We start from the raw sequence: 12,397 nt of genomic DNA, 5'->3' as shown, positions 1-12,397 counted from the left end.
CTGTTCCAGACTCTGACTTTTTGGTTGTTTGGCCTCACTGTGTGTCAGGCACACAAACTTGGGTTTGACCACAGCAGGGAGTCCTGTGGGACCTAGACTGTGCCCTCCAAATACCATTTCCCACTAAAAGGACGCAGGGCTCCTGGTGAAATGGCCGACTCCAAGGCTGGGGGAGAAAATGCCCAAGAGAAACCTGGAGTACCCTGTTGACCCAGAAAATGAGGAGTTTATCAAAGACTGCTAGGGTTGTGTCCAAAGTACTCAGGAGCAACTTGAAGGAGTTCCCAGTGGCCAAATAGTAGACAACTGGAATATTAGTAAGAATGATAGATTAAAACAATCAAACATGTTGAAATCCAGGAGTTTATAATAATATTCAATAATTTTTTTTTTTAAAGAAAAACGTCATCAGTCTTTTTTTTTAGCCGCGCGGCTTGTGGGATGTTAGTTCCCCAACCAGGGATTGAACCCACGGCCTCAGCAGAGAAAGCGTGGAGTCCTAACCACTGGACCGCCAGGGAATTCCCCATCAGTCACCTTTGGAGGATTCCAGAGAACGAATACATTTTTTGGAAAACTAGTAAATAATGGAAAAGAATCAAGTCCCATTTATCGTCCAATAGAGTTTACGCCAGGAATGCATTGATATAGACTTTATGTGGATTATCTCACATTATCCCTCTCAGCCACCTAGAAAGGGTTGAATACTCTTAGGATGTCCATTTACAAATTAGGAAACCGAGGCCTTGAGAGAGTAATTTAACCAAGCTCTCCCAGCTACATAAATAGAGGTGCTGGGACTTGAACCAGGCCATTGGGCTCCAGAACTTATATGCTTGACCACCGGGTCATACAACTGCTATAATGAAGACACTCTTTGCTTTGCCCAGCCAAAGGCAAAGACTTGAGAAAGACAAAAGCTCAGACAGGAAATGCCAGGGCCTGAGGCTCATTGAGTCTTCGACGTCTAGTCCATGTTACTTTACAGAAAAACCTCACACCACTTCAAGCATGAGAATGTTCTTACTCACCTGATAATGGGCCTGGCATCCAGGAGACATTTTTAAAAAAATTATTTTCCTCCCTTTCCCATCTTCCCCCCATAAAACAATAACAATGAAAACTACCAACTACATGAGGCTGAGCCAGAAAACCCTGTTTGGGGGTTGGGCTGATGGCTGAGTATTAGAACAGAGCTGTTCCCAGCACCAGTGCCCAAGTTTCTGCTAACTTGAAAGAACATTTGCCGTTGGCTTGGGCAGAAACCTCATCTGAATAAACCCTCTTGTGCAGATTTTGTTGGTGATATTTTGAAGACGTGTCTACACTGGGAGTGTGAATTCCTGAGTAGGGTCCTGCATAAGCTAACTAAGCACTGCGAGGGTATGGACTGACGTTAACTCCACACATCTGTTACTTCACTGTTTATACCAAAGTACTTCAATGTAAATTACACACAAGATAACATCTGAGTGAGGCAAAAACCTCAGACCCCCAGTATTATGGAGCTCATCAAAGCCTGAGAAAAGCTGAACTTGACTTTGGCACAAACTCCGAAGTAAGGATTTTCAAAGCAAATAGGTTTTTCAGGCAATGGGGAGAAATACACTCAGCAAGTCTGTGAAAACTGCCTTATATTTAAAGTGGGTTTCTTGTGGACCGCATAGAATTGGGTCCTCCTTTTTTATCCAATCGGACAATCTCTGTCTTTTAACTGGCATGTTTGGACTACTCATGTTTAAAGTATTGTGTTGGCCAAAAAGTTCATTTGGGTTTTTGACCAACCCAATAATTTCTATGAATATGGGTGGATTAAAACCTTCCATCTTGTTAGCTATTTTCTATTTGGTCCGTTTGTTCCTATTTCTTCCTCCTTTTCTGCCTTATGTGAGTTTAATTGAGCATTTTTTATGATTCCATATAACTCTTGAGTTATTATTTATACATCTTTTAAAAACATCTTAGGAGCTGCCATAGGGCTTACAATATACATTTTAAAATAATCTGAGTCTACCTTCAAATAATATTATACTGCTCTATAAGTCATGTAAGGATCTTAAAACTTTTATTCCCATTACTCAGCCATAAAAAGAAACGAAATTGATTTATTTGTAGTGAGGTGGATGGACCTAGAGTCTGTCATACAGAGTGAAGTCAGAAAGAAAAAAACAAATACAGTATGCTAATGCATATATATGGAAGCTAAAAAGAAAAATGGTACTGATGAACCTAGTGGCAGGGCAGGAATAAAGACGTAGACATAGAGAATGGACTTGAGGACACGGTGGGGGGCCGGGCAGAGGGGGAAGCTGGGGCGAAGTGAGAGTAGCATCGACATATATACACTAACAAATGTAAAAGAGATAGCTAGTGGGAAGCTGCCGCATAGCACAGGGAGAGCAGCTCGGTGCTGCTTTGCCAAGACCTAGAGGGGTGGGAGGGAGGCTCAAGAGGGAGGGGATATGGGGATATATGTGTGCATATGGCTGATTCACTTTGTTGTACAGCAGAAACTAACAGCATTGTGAAGCAATTATACTCCAATAAAGATGTATTAAAATAAAACCTTAAAAAAACTTTTATTCCCAATTCCTTTCTCCCATCTTGTGTTATTGTTGCCATATATTTTATTTTTACACATGCTGTAAGCATACAATGCATTTTTGCTATTTTTGCTTTAAAAATTCAGTTACCTTTCAGCGAAATTAAATAAGAAAAAAATACTTAAGTTTACCTTCACTTATTCCTTTCCCAATGTTCTCCATCTCTCTGTGTAGATCCAAGTTTCTAACCTATATCATATTTCTTCTTCCTGAAGAACTGCTTTTATCATTTACTAAGTAAGTCTGCTGGCAATGAATTCCTTCATTCTTTGTCTGTAAAAGGTCTTTATTTTTTTCTTCATTTTTTAAAAGACATTTTGCTGGGTATTGAATTCAGGACTGACAATTTTTTTCCTTCAGTACTTTAAAGGTGTAACCCCACTGTCTTCTTTCTTGAATGGTTTCTGATGTAATTTTTACCTTTGTTCCTATGTAGGTAATTTGTCATTTTTATTCATCTGCCTTTAAGATTTTCTTCTTTGTTTTTTAGCAGTTTGAATATGATATGCCTAGATGTAGTTTGGTTTTGCAATTTGTCCTGCTTCATGCTTTCTGAGCTTCCTAAATCTGTGATTTGCCTGTCATTAATTTTGGAAAATTCTCACCCTTTATTCCTGTAAACATTTCTTCTGTCCCATTCTCTCTCTTCTTCTAGGATTCCAATTAGGCATATATTAGACTGTTTTGAATGCTCTGGTTTTTTTCTGTGTTTGTGTGGGTAATTTCTATTGACCAATCTTCAACTGCACTGATACTTTTCTCAGCTGTGTTGGACCTAGTGGCGAGGCATTCTTCACCTGTTACCAAGTTTGATTTCTAGCATTTCCATTTACTTCATTATCATTTCTATCTCTCTGCTGAAATAACCTACCTGATCTCCCATTCTCCATTAAAGTTGTTCATATATTAATCAGTTATTTTAAATTCCCTGAGAGTTCCAACATCTGTGTCATATCATCATATTGGATGATTGGTCTCTTCAGCTTGCAATTCCTTTTGCATTTTTGTATGCCTCAGTTTGAAAGCTGGGTACATGGTATAGGATGGCCGATTCTGAGGAAAGTGTTTTAAGGCTTAGAGACGAGTGTGCTATCCCCTCAGTGTGCCTTTAGCCTGTGGGCTGTATCCAGTCAGTAGTTGGGCTGGGGTGCGGAGCTGATTACCTTCAGTTGCCAAGGCTTCACGTTCCTCTGGTGAAACACTGCATTTAGCGAGTGGGCCAATCCACCAGAGGGATTCTCTCAGAGTCTGCTCCTGGCTTGGATTTTGGATCTCTCTTTGTACTGCCCTCCAAGGAAAACCTGTCTCAGCATTCTGAGCTGTATCCACTGTTTGGTTCTTTCTATTCCGTGCTTGAGTCATATGGTGGTAGAATGAATGGGGGTGGGGAGTGGGGTTGCATTCTCTGACCTTCTCATCGACCTTCAGTCTTGGCAGGCCCGGGGGAGCCTGGATCTTGAGAGTAGGGCTCTCAGGTGGTTCCCACCCCTGGATCTCGAGAGTATGTATGGCTCTCAGGTGGTCCCACCCCACCTCCAACTCGAAAGCCAGGCCTGGCTCTATCCTGCATCTCCCCCAGGCAATGGGGGTGGGTCAAGCTTTTCTTTCCTATTCCCTCCCCCAGCTGCAAAGGGTCTCTGAGTGCCTTACAGCTACAGTTTTTATGACCCTTCCCCTTGCAGTTGAAGGTTTTTGTTTCTTAGGGAGACTGGAGAGCTGGGTCTCAAAGGAGTTTCCACAGTGGGAGCCATTCTGCTTCCCCCTGTGGCCCCTTGCAGAAGCTTTCTCAGGCTTCTCCCCATCTTCCCCGTGACTGTCTGGTGGGATCCTGTAGGAAAAGCCTGCAGGAAGGCATGAATCCCTCTGTGTTTGCAGCCCCAGTGGCTTCATACTCTCAGCCCGTTGCAGGAAGTTAAAATTTTCCAGCTACATTTTCCTACCAGCATATATATGGCCAGAGGCGCCTGCCCCCCCAGGTAAGCAAATGCTTAGGTCCTGTCTCTCCCCAGATTTCAGGTTAGTTGCTTGCCCTGCAACCTCAGTTCTCTGACGGGTTTAAGAAAAGTTGTCGTTTGTAGTTTGCCAAGCTCCTCCCCTGTTGCAGGTGGGAACTATACTCTGTCTAGCTCTCTACAGCTCTGCACTGAGGCCAGAGGCTGGAAAACACTTTGAAGGCTCTAATGTGTGTCAAATCCTGACCATGAGTCATGCTCCCCTGCAGGAATGCAGGCTGGGTTCCTTTTCCCAGCCTCTGCAGTCAGGAGCGGTTCAAACAGTGACACCTGACCCCACTGAGACCTTGACCAAGGAAGAGCAGAGGGCAGCTGGGGCACAGAGGTGGCTCTGAAGTGCCTCTGGGTGCTGGAAGATTTCTGGGCCAGGGAGGGGGTGCTGGGTGTGCCAGACCGAGGAGGAGCGGGGCCCCTTCCACTAGTGAGCCACAGGGCGGGAGAAGGGAGAAGGGTCTTCCCGCCCCACGCCCGCCTCCTTCTAATTCATTCTCAAAAAGGCAGCCAGAGAGAGCGTTAAACTTACTGTTCTAACAGGCTTTTCCCCTTATAATTGTGACATGAGGAATAAGCAGTTCTTCCCCCACATCAAGGGTTTGCTCCAAAGTGGAGACTCATACATCCTTACGTAGTCCCCATATAGAAACAGGGTGGGAGGGAGGCGGGGACTCCGTGGTCAAATTAACCCAGCTGCGAGTAGAGAAAAAGCTCTCATTTCCGAATTCCTGCCAGAGTCTGTGTATCCAGCAGGGGCCCGCCAGTGTGAGGGCTGCTGTGGGCCTCTGTCCTGCTCTCTCCGCCCGTGGCTCTCCGCCCGTGGCTCTCTCCGCCCGTGGCTCTCTCCGCCCGTGGCTCTCTCCACCCGTGGCTCTCTCCGCCCGTGGCTCTCTCCGCCCGTGGCTCTCCGCCCGTGGCTCTCTCCGCCCGTGGCTCTCCGCCCGTGGCTCTCTGCCCGTGGGCTGGGAGCTGGAGCAAGAAGCAGAGGCTGCTGGGCATCATTGTGTCAGCACCCAGTCAAGCGCAGAGGAGTCTGGGCAGTTGACGTTGTATCACAAAGGTCCCCTTCCCGGTTATGGATTCAGGCTGCCTGGCTCTGAGGATCAGTCTCTGGGAGACGGGGCGGGGGGTGAGGGGTGAGGGCCGGCGGTGGTATAATAACAGATCACTAGTTGTACGATCAGGCCATTTAAGATGGCTGTTCCGTTGCTCTCTGTACATCCCCTGCTCGACCAGGCCCTGCTTCACTCACATGACTATCCAAATTCTCTTAATTATACGGCCTGGTAACTGAGCCCACCTGACGTCAATTCCCCCATAAATGGTAGCCTCCTTCTCTCCGCAGTAGCAAAGACTGCTGTCATGTTTGCTGCACACAGTGGGGTCTCAGTTCAGGACCCTTTGTGTAAGATTCCCCCATCCCATAAGCCGCTGATGTCTCTGTCCCTGTCTCTGGGCTCTTCGGTCTTGAGGCTGGGCAACTGCTAGGCTTGCAGGCCAGCGGGGTGCAGCCCAACACTAGTGAACGCGCCTGAAGGCAGGAAGAAGCGTCTGGAGGAGGCATATTTGCCCAACGGCTTGCATGGGGGACTTGGTGGGCACCATCTAGGGAGATCAAAAACCCACCGGGGCAGTCATGCTAAAGGCCCCCCAGGCGGGAGAATGTTCTAAGAAACTCAGATCCTTCTGAAGGTGCCAGGTCTTGGACTGCCCTAGTGGGTGAAGGTGACTAGGTTGGAAAATAAGACCAATCTTCCGTTGTGGCTGAATGTTTGAAAAGTGGGGGGAAGGGAGGTGGATTGGCTCTAGGGCCGCTGCCAGGGAAGGGTCAACTTGAGACGAGACTTGGGCCTGGGATATGTCGCTGGTGAACCCTCTGGGGAGATCTTTGTGGCTCTTTGGGTGATGGGGACTTTTTTTTGGCTGCGCCGCGAGGCTTGTGGGATCTTAGTTCCCCGACCAGAGATTGAACCCAGGCTCTTGGCAGTGAGAGGCGGAGTCCTAACCACTGGACCACGAGGGAATTCCCTGATGGGCACATATTTTAGGTTAGTTAAAAGCTGTGTCCTCCCACCCTGTGATGTAATTCCCTCTGTGTCCCACCTTCAGGAAAGTCTGTTCCAGATGCAGGGCCTCGTGCTGGGGTGGACAGGAGACCAAGGGACCTGGGGCCTTCCTCACAACGCTCCTCTGCTGAGGCTGCCTGGTGGAAGTGGCAGCATTCAGGCGCTTCTGGAGATGAGGCAGGAGCCAGTGGCAGAGGGGCAGGGGCCCAGGACAAGGACCCGTGAGCCTGGGAGGGGCCCTTGGCACGAGGCAGCTGCCCAGTGGATGACCCCACCCCAGCCCTTTCTTTAATATACTGAAAGAAGTGAGCCTTAAAGAGGGGCGGGAAGGGATGCAGACAGAACACTCATTCCAGAGAGAAAACTGATTACGTGGTTCCCTGTGTCAGACCCTCTGTGGCTTCCCCATCCCCTGCCGCCTCTCCCCTCTCACTTCCAGGCCTTTGCACATGCTGCACCCCCTCCCTGCACCACCCTCCACCCCTCTTTCTTATTTTTTTAATTTATTTTTTAAACTTTTATTATTTTTTTTGGCCGCACCATGTAGCATGCGGGATCTTAGTTCCCTGACCAGGGATCGAACCCACGCCCCCTGTGGTGGAAGCGCAGAGTCCTAACCACTGGACAGCCAGGGAATTCCTCTTTTTTCAATTATTATTATTAATAGACTTTCTCTTTACTAGACTTTATTGTTTTAGAGCAGTTTTAAGTTTACAGAAAAATTGGGCAGAAGGTACAAAGAATTACCGTATGCAACTTCTGCCCCTCCTCCCCCAACTCCAGGACACAGTTTCCTCTGTTATCAACATCTCGCATCAGTGTGGTACTTTTGTTACAATGGCTGAACCATTACTGCTACTTTATCATTAAAGTCCACAATTTAACCAGGGGCTCTCTCTCTCTGTGTTGTACAGTTCTATGGGTTTTGACAAATACATGCTGTCATGCTTCCGCCAGTAAAGTATTGAACAGGAGAGTTTCACTGCCCCCGAAGTCCCCTGGGCTCCACTTATTCATCCCCCTTTCCTCCCCCAGACCAAGTGACATTCCTTTTTAAATGACTATTAATACCCATTTTGCTCTTTGACCTAGTTTACTTTCTTTCTGATTCCCTCATTGAGCTTATAAATCTTTGACATAGGTTGGTTCTACATTTGCATGAAGTGATTTATTTAACTTTTTGAAGATGATGCTTTGACAATGGAAGAACACAGGGAAAATGACAACAGATAGTTTGTACTTTCCCTTTTATAAAGGGAGTAGGAGCCCAAGAAAGGCTGAATGCTGTTACTCTTCTCTCAAGTGACTGGTACGACTACCCAGCAAGGCAGGAGCTTTTACCCCATTATAGAGATGAGCAAACCGTGGTTTGGTTGCTTAATCACTCACCCAATGTCACACAGCTGGGAAGTGGCAGGGCTGGACTTGAACCCTGCACCGTCTGGCCACAGAGCCTGTTCTCTTTCAAGCATAACCAGAGTTGAGCATCTGTAATGTCACCTTCTATCCGTGAGCTGTTTTTCTTCCACAGCCTCGCCAGGCCTGACACTGACCTTGACACAGCTGGCCAGAGCAGGCTCTGCAGGCCTACCCACCCTCACTGCCTTCCTGGGCTCTTTGCCAGGATAACCATTGCTTCTGGTGGCTTCACTCGTGCTGGGGACTGAAGAGCCCATGCGGCCACAAGAAAGACGGGAATCTTGTGAGACTCCAATATCAGAATATAAGAGGGACTTCCGGACGTCTGGACCAGGCTCCACGGTGGCCCCAGACCCCGGCCCTCACGCCAGCGGGGGCCTCCCCTGATGGGTGGCACACTTCCTCCTCTCTGGGCAGTCAGTTCTCTTCCTGTTCTCACCTGTCCACCTCAACCTGGACCTCAAACGGCTGCTGCTCAAATCCCCAGAGCCTCGGCTGACTCCTGGCTGGTGTCTCCTGCCCCCATACAGCCTCTCTAGACCATGGGCTCTAGATCATCCTCTACTTCTGCTGCCCACTGCCTGGCTCTCCACGTGTCCTGCTTCAAATCCCGGAGAGAGCGCTCGCTGGGGAATGAGAGGAGCCAGCACAGAATGCCTCTGTTTGGCAGAAATTTGTCCCCAAAGCCATCTCATAATTCTGGTAACCTGCCCCTTGACTGCCTCTTCTCAGTCAGTCCCTGCAGCCCCACGGTGAGAAGAGGGGGCAGGGAAAGTGGGCTGGCATCACATGATGTCAAATATGTTTGCCCAGGGGCATCCCCTCCCCCCAGGGCTGTGGGCAGGTTCCAACCCTGGCACCTGGATACCCTTCCTGCCCCCTCCCCACATTCCTGCCTGCTGTCTGGAAGCCGGGGGGATGGACATGTCACAGCCAAGATAAAGGACTGGAGTCCAGTTGGGTCTCCTAATACGAAGCTTATCTTCATTATTTTACAATGTTTTGTCAATGCACTACAGACCAGTACAATACAGGCCACAGAGTACAAAATGTCAGCGGTTTTCAGCTCACCTTGCCCTACCTGCCAGTCCCACCCTACAGCCCTGCGAGCCCATTTTAGATTTCTGACCTCTAGAATAGATTTGTGTTGTTTTAAGCCACTAAGTTTGTGGTAAGTTCTTACAACAGAAATAGAAAACTAATGCAATCATTGATATTCATATATTAATAGTGTCTTACACTCATTGTGCTTTACTCTTTTTTTAAAAATTTATTTTTTTAATTTATTTATTTACTTTTGGCTGTGTTGGGTCTTCGTTTCTGTGCGAGGGCTTTCTCCAGTTGTGGCAAGCGGGGGCCACTCTTCATCGCGGTGCGCGGGCCTCTCACTGTCGTGGCCTCTCGTTGCGGAGCACAGGCTCCAGACGCACAGGCTCAGTAGTTGTGGATCACGGGCCTAGTTGCTCCGCGGCATGTGGGATCCTCCCAGACCAGGGCTCGAACCCATGTCCCCTGCATCGGCAGGCAGACTCTCAACCACTGCGCCACCAGGGAAGTCCCTTTTAATTTATTTTATTTATTGATTTATGGCTGCGTTGGGTCTTCGTTGCTGCGCGCGGGCTTTCTCTAGTTGCGCCAAGCGGGGGCTGCTCTTTGTCCCGGTGCACGGGCTTCTCACTGCGGTGGCTTCTCTTGTTGCAGAGCACGGGCTCTAGGCACGCGGGCTTCAGTAGTTGTGGCGCACGGGCTCAGTAGTTGTTGCTCGCGGGCGCTAGAGCACAGGTTCAGTAAGCGCACGGGCTTAGTTGCTCTGCGACATGTGGGAATCTTCCCGGACCAGGGCTCGAACCCATGTCCCCTGCATTGGCAGGCGGATTCTTAACCACTGCAACACCAGGGAAGCCCCTGGGCTTTACTATTTACCAAGCATTTTACATCCTTGTCTCCCTAACTAGATTATAAATTCCTTAAGGATACGAACTGTCTTTTCTACTTCTCTTGCACCCCAATACTGGGTGGATGAGGTGGATGAGGGTTCCACATCCTTGGATACCAAGGGCTGACTGTGGTGTCTAATATCTAATGGCTCTAGGAACTTGGTAAAGGAGGAGGAAAGAGGGAAGGAAGGGAAAAAGTGATGCTTATTCCGCATACATTCTGTCCCAGGCACTATCCTAGGCATTTTACAAGCTTCATCTCATTAAATCTTCACACTCCTTAAAGAAAGGCGGCGGGGAATGGAAAGAAAAAGAGAATCTCTCTATTTCATAAGTTCAGCGTTTCATAAGTCCTCATGTTTCCCGTGTTTATTTCCCTTTGGGCTTCACGGGTTGTCAGGAAAGTTCCATTTGAAAACCTCTATCCTTTAAGCCAAGGGAAACACAGAAATGCGACCGCTTTGCCCACGCTTGGCCAGAGAGAAGAAAGAGCTGGGTCCAGAAGTGGGTTGAGAGTGAGGCTTTGAACCAAGAGAGTTGGGTGCAAGACCAGCTCTGCAACCCACTGGCTCCATGAACTTGGGCAACTTACTTACGTTCCCCAAATCTAAATCTCTTCTGCTAAAAAACTCATGCAACATTCACTACACAAATGTGTAGTGAGCTCTCACTATGTGCCAGGCACTATCCCTGGTCCTAGAGAGATGAACAAATGAACACAAAAGGCACAAGTCCTGCTCTCATGGGGCGTACTTTCTAGAGGGGTAGAGAAAATAAATAGGACACATAAATATGTAGTATGTTTGTCAACAATGCTAAGGGGAAACAAATGTCCTTCATAGGTGAGTGGTTAAATAAAGGGCAGTACATCCAATATCATGGAATATTCTCAGCAATAAAAAAAGGAAGAAACTATTGATACACACAAGAACTCTCACGGATCTCAAGGGCATTCTGCTGAGTGAAAAGAGCCCATCTCAAAAGGTCACATGCTACATGATTGCATTTGTATGTCATTCTCAGAATGTCAACATTTTAGAGATGGGGAAAAGATTAGAGGTTGCCCAGGGTTAGGGGTGGTGGGTGTCTGGGTTTGACCAAGGAGAGCAGCATGAGAGAGATCTTTGTGGTGATGGAGTATTCTGTACCTTGGTTGCAGTGGTGGTTACACAAATCCACACATGTATTTAAAATGGCCTAAAACTACACACACATTGGACCAATGTCAGTTTCCCGGCTTTGATGTTGTACCATAGTGACGTAAGATGCCACCATTGGGGGAAACTGGGTAAAGGGTGCATGGGACCTCTCTGTACTGTCTCTCCAACTTGCTGTGAACCTATCATTATTTCAAAATTAAAAGTGTTTTTTAAAATATGTAAGAAAATATAAACTACAGTAGGGAGGAAGGGTAGGCACTATGTGGGCAGCGGGTGTTGAAATTTTGGATAGGGCATGACAACCTCAGAGGGTAGAAGGGTGGTTTAAATGCAATGTGACACGAACCTAGAAATGCTGCAAATACTCAGTAAATGCCAGCTTATTATTGTTTTTATTAGAGACCTTAGGGTTCTGTTTAAATAACTCCTTTTTTAATTGATAATATTGCTGTGGTTATTTTTTTCTAGGTCCATAACTTTTGAAGATGCACAGTAAAATATTTACAGATGACATGGCATGAGGTCTGGGATTTCAAGATAAAACACAAGGCAGAGAAGCAGAGGGATGTGGATGGTCAGGATTGGCGAGGGTTTGGGCTGTGATGGTGGCAGGGGTCCCTTGAATTCCGTCTCTAGGACACAGCAACCTCTCAGCCCAGAGGGACCCCAAGCACAGCAGGAGCCAGTTCTCCTGCGGGTCCCTGAGGTCAAGACCACGCCCACATCATCGGCTTTTGGTGTTGCAGAGAAAAGGATGTGCCCTGCCAATCCGGTGGACCCACATCTTTGGCTGGGGGTCTGTAGGAGTCCATCTGAAAGGGCTTCTCTTTCTGCTTTTTGAGTTGAGACCATCTCCTGGTTTGCTGTTTAGAGCTGGTTTTAGGGTTCGTCCCTGTGTTGCTTCTTTCTTTTTTTAAATTTATTTTATTTTTGGCTGTGTTGGGTCTTCATTGCTGCACACGGGCTTTCGCTAGTTGCGGCGAGCGGGGGCTACTCTTCGTTGCGGAGCACGGGCTCTAGGTGCGCAGGCTTCAGTAGCTGTGGCACACGGGCTTAGTTGCTCCGTGGCATGTGGGATCTTCCCAGACCAGGGCTCGAAGCCGTGTCCCCTGCATTGGCAGGCGGATTCTTAACCACTGCGCCACCAGGGAAGCCCCCCTGTGTTGTTTCTTAATGATCTGTTCACTTAGAAAATCGGGTTCTAAG

This window comes from Balaenoptera ricei, chromosome 16 (assembly GCF_028023285.1).
Source record: "Balaenoptera ricei isolate mBalRic1 chromosome 16, mBalRic1.hap2, whole genome shotgun sequence".
Lineage (NCBI taxonomy): Eukaryota > Metazoa > Chordata > Mammalia > Artiodactyla > Balaenopteridae > Balaenoptera > Balaenoptera ricei.
Note: the sequence above shows the minus strand (reverse complement) of the source record.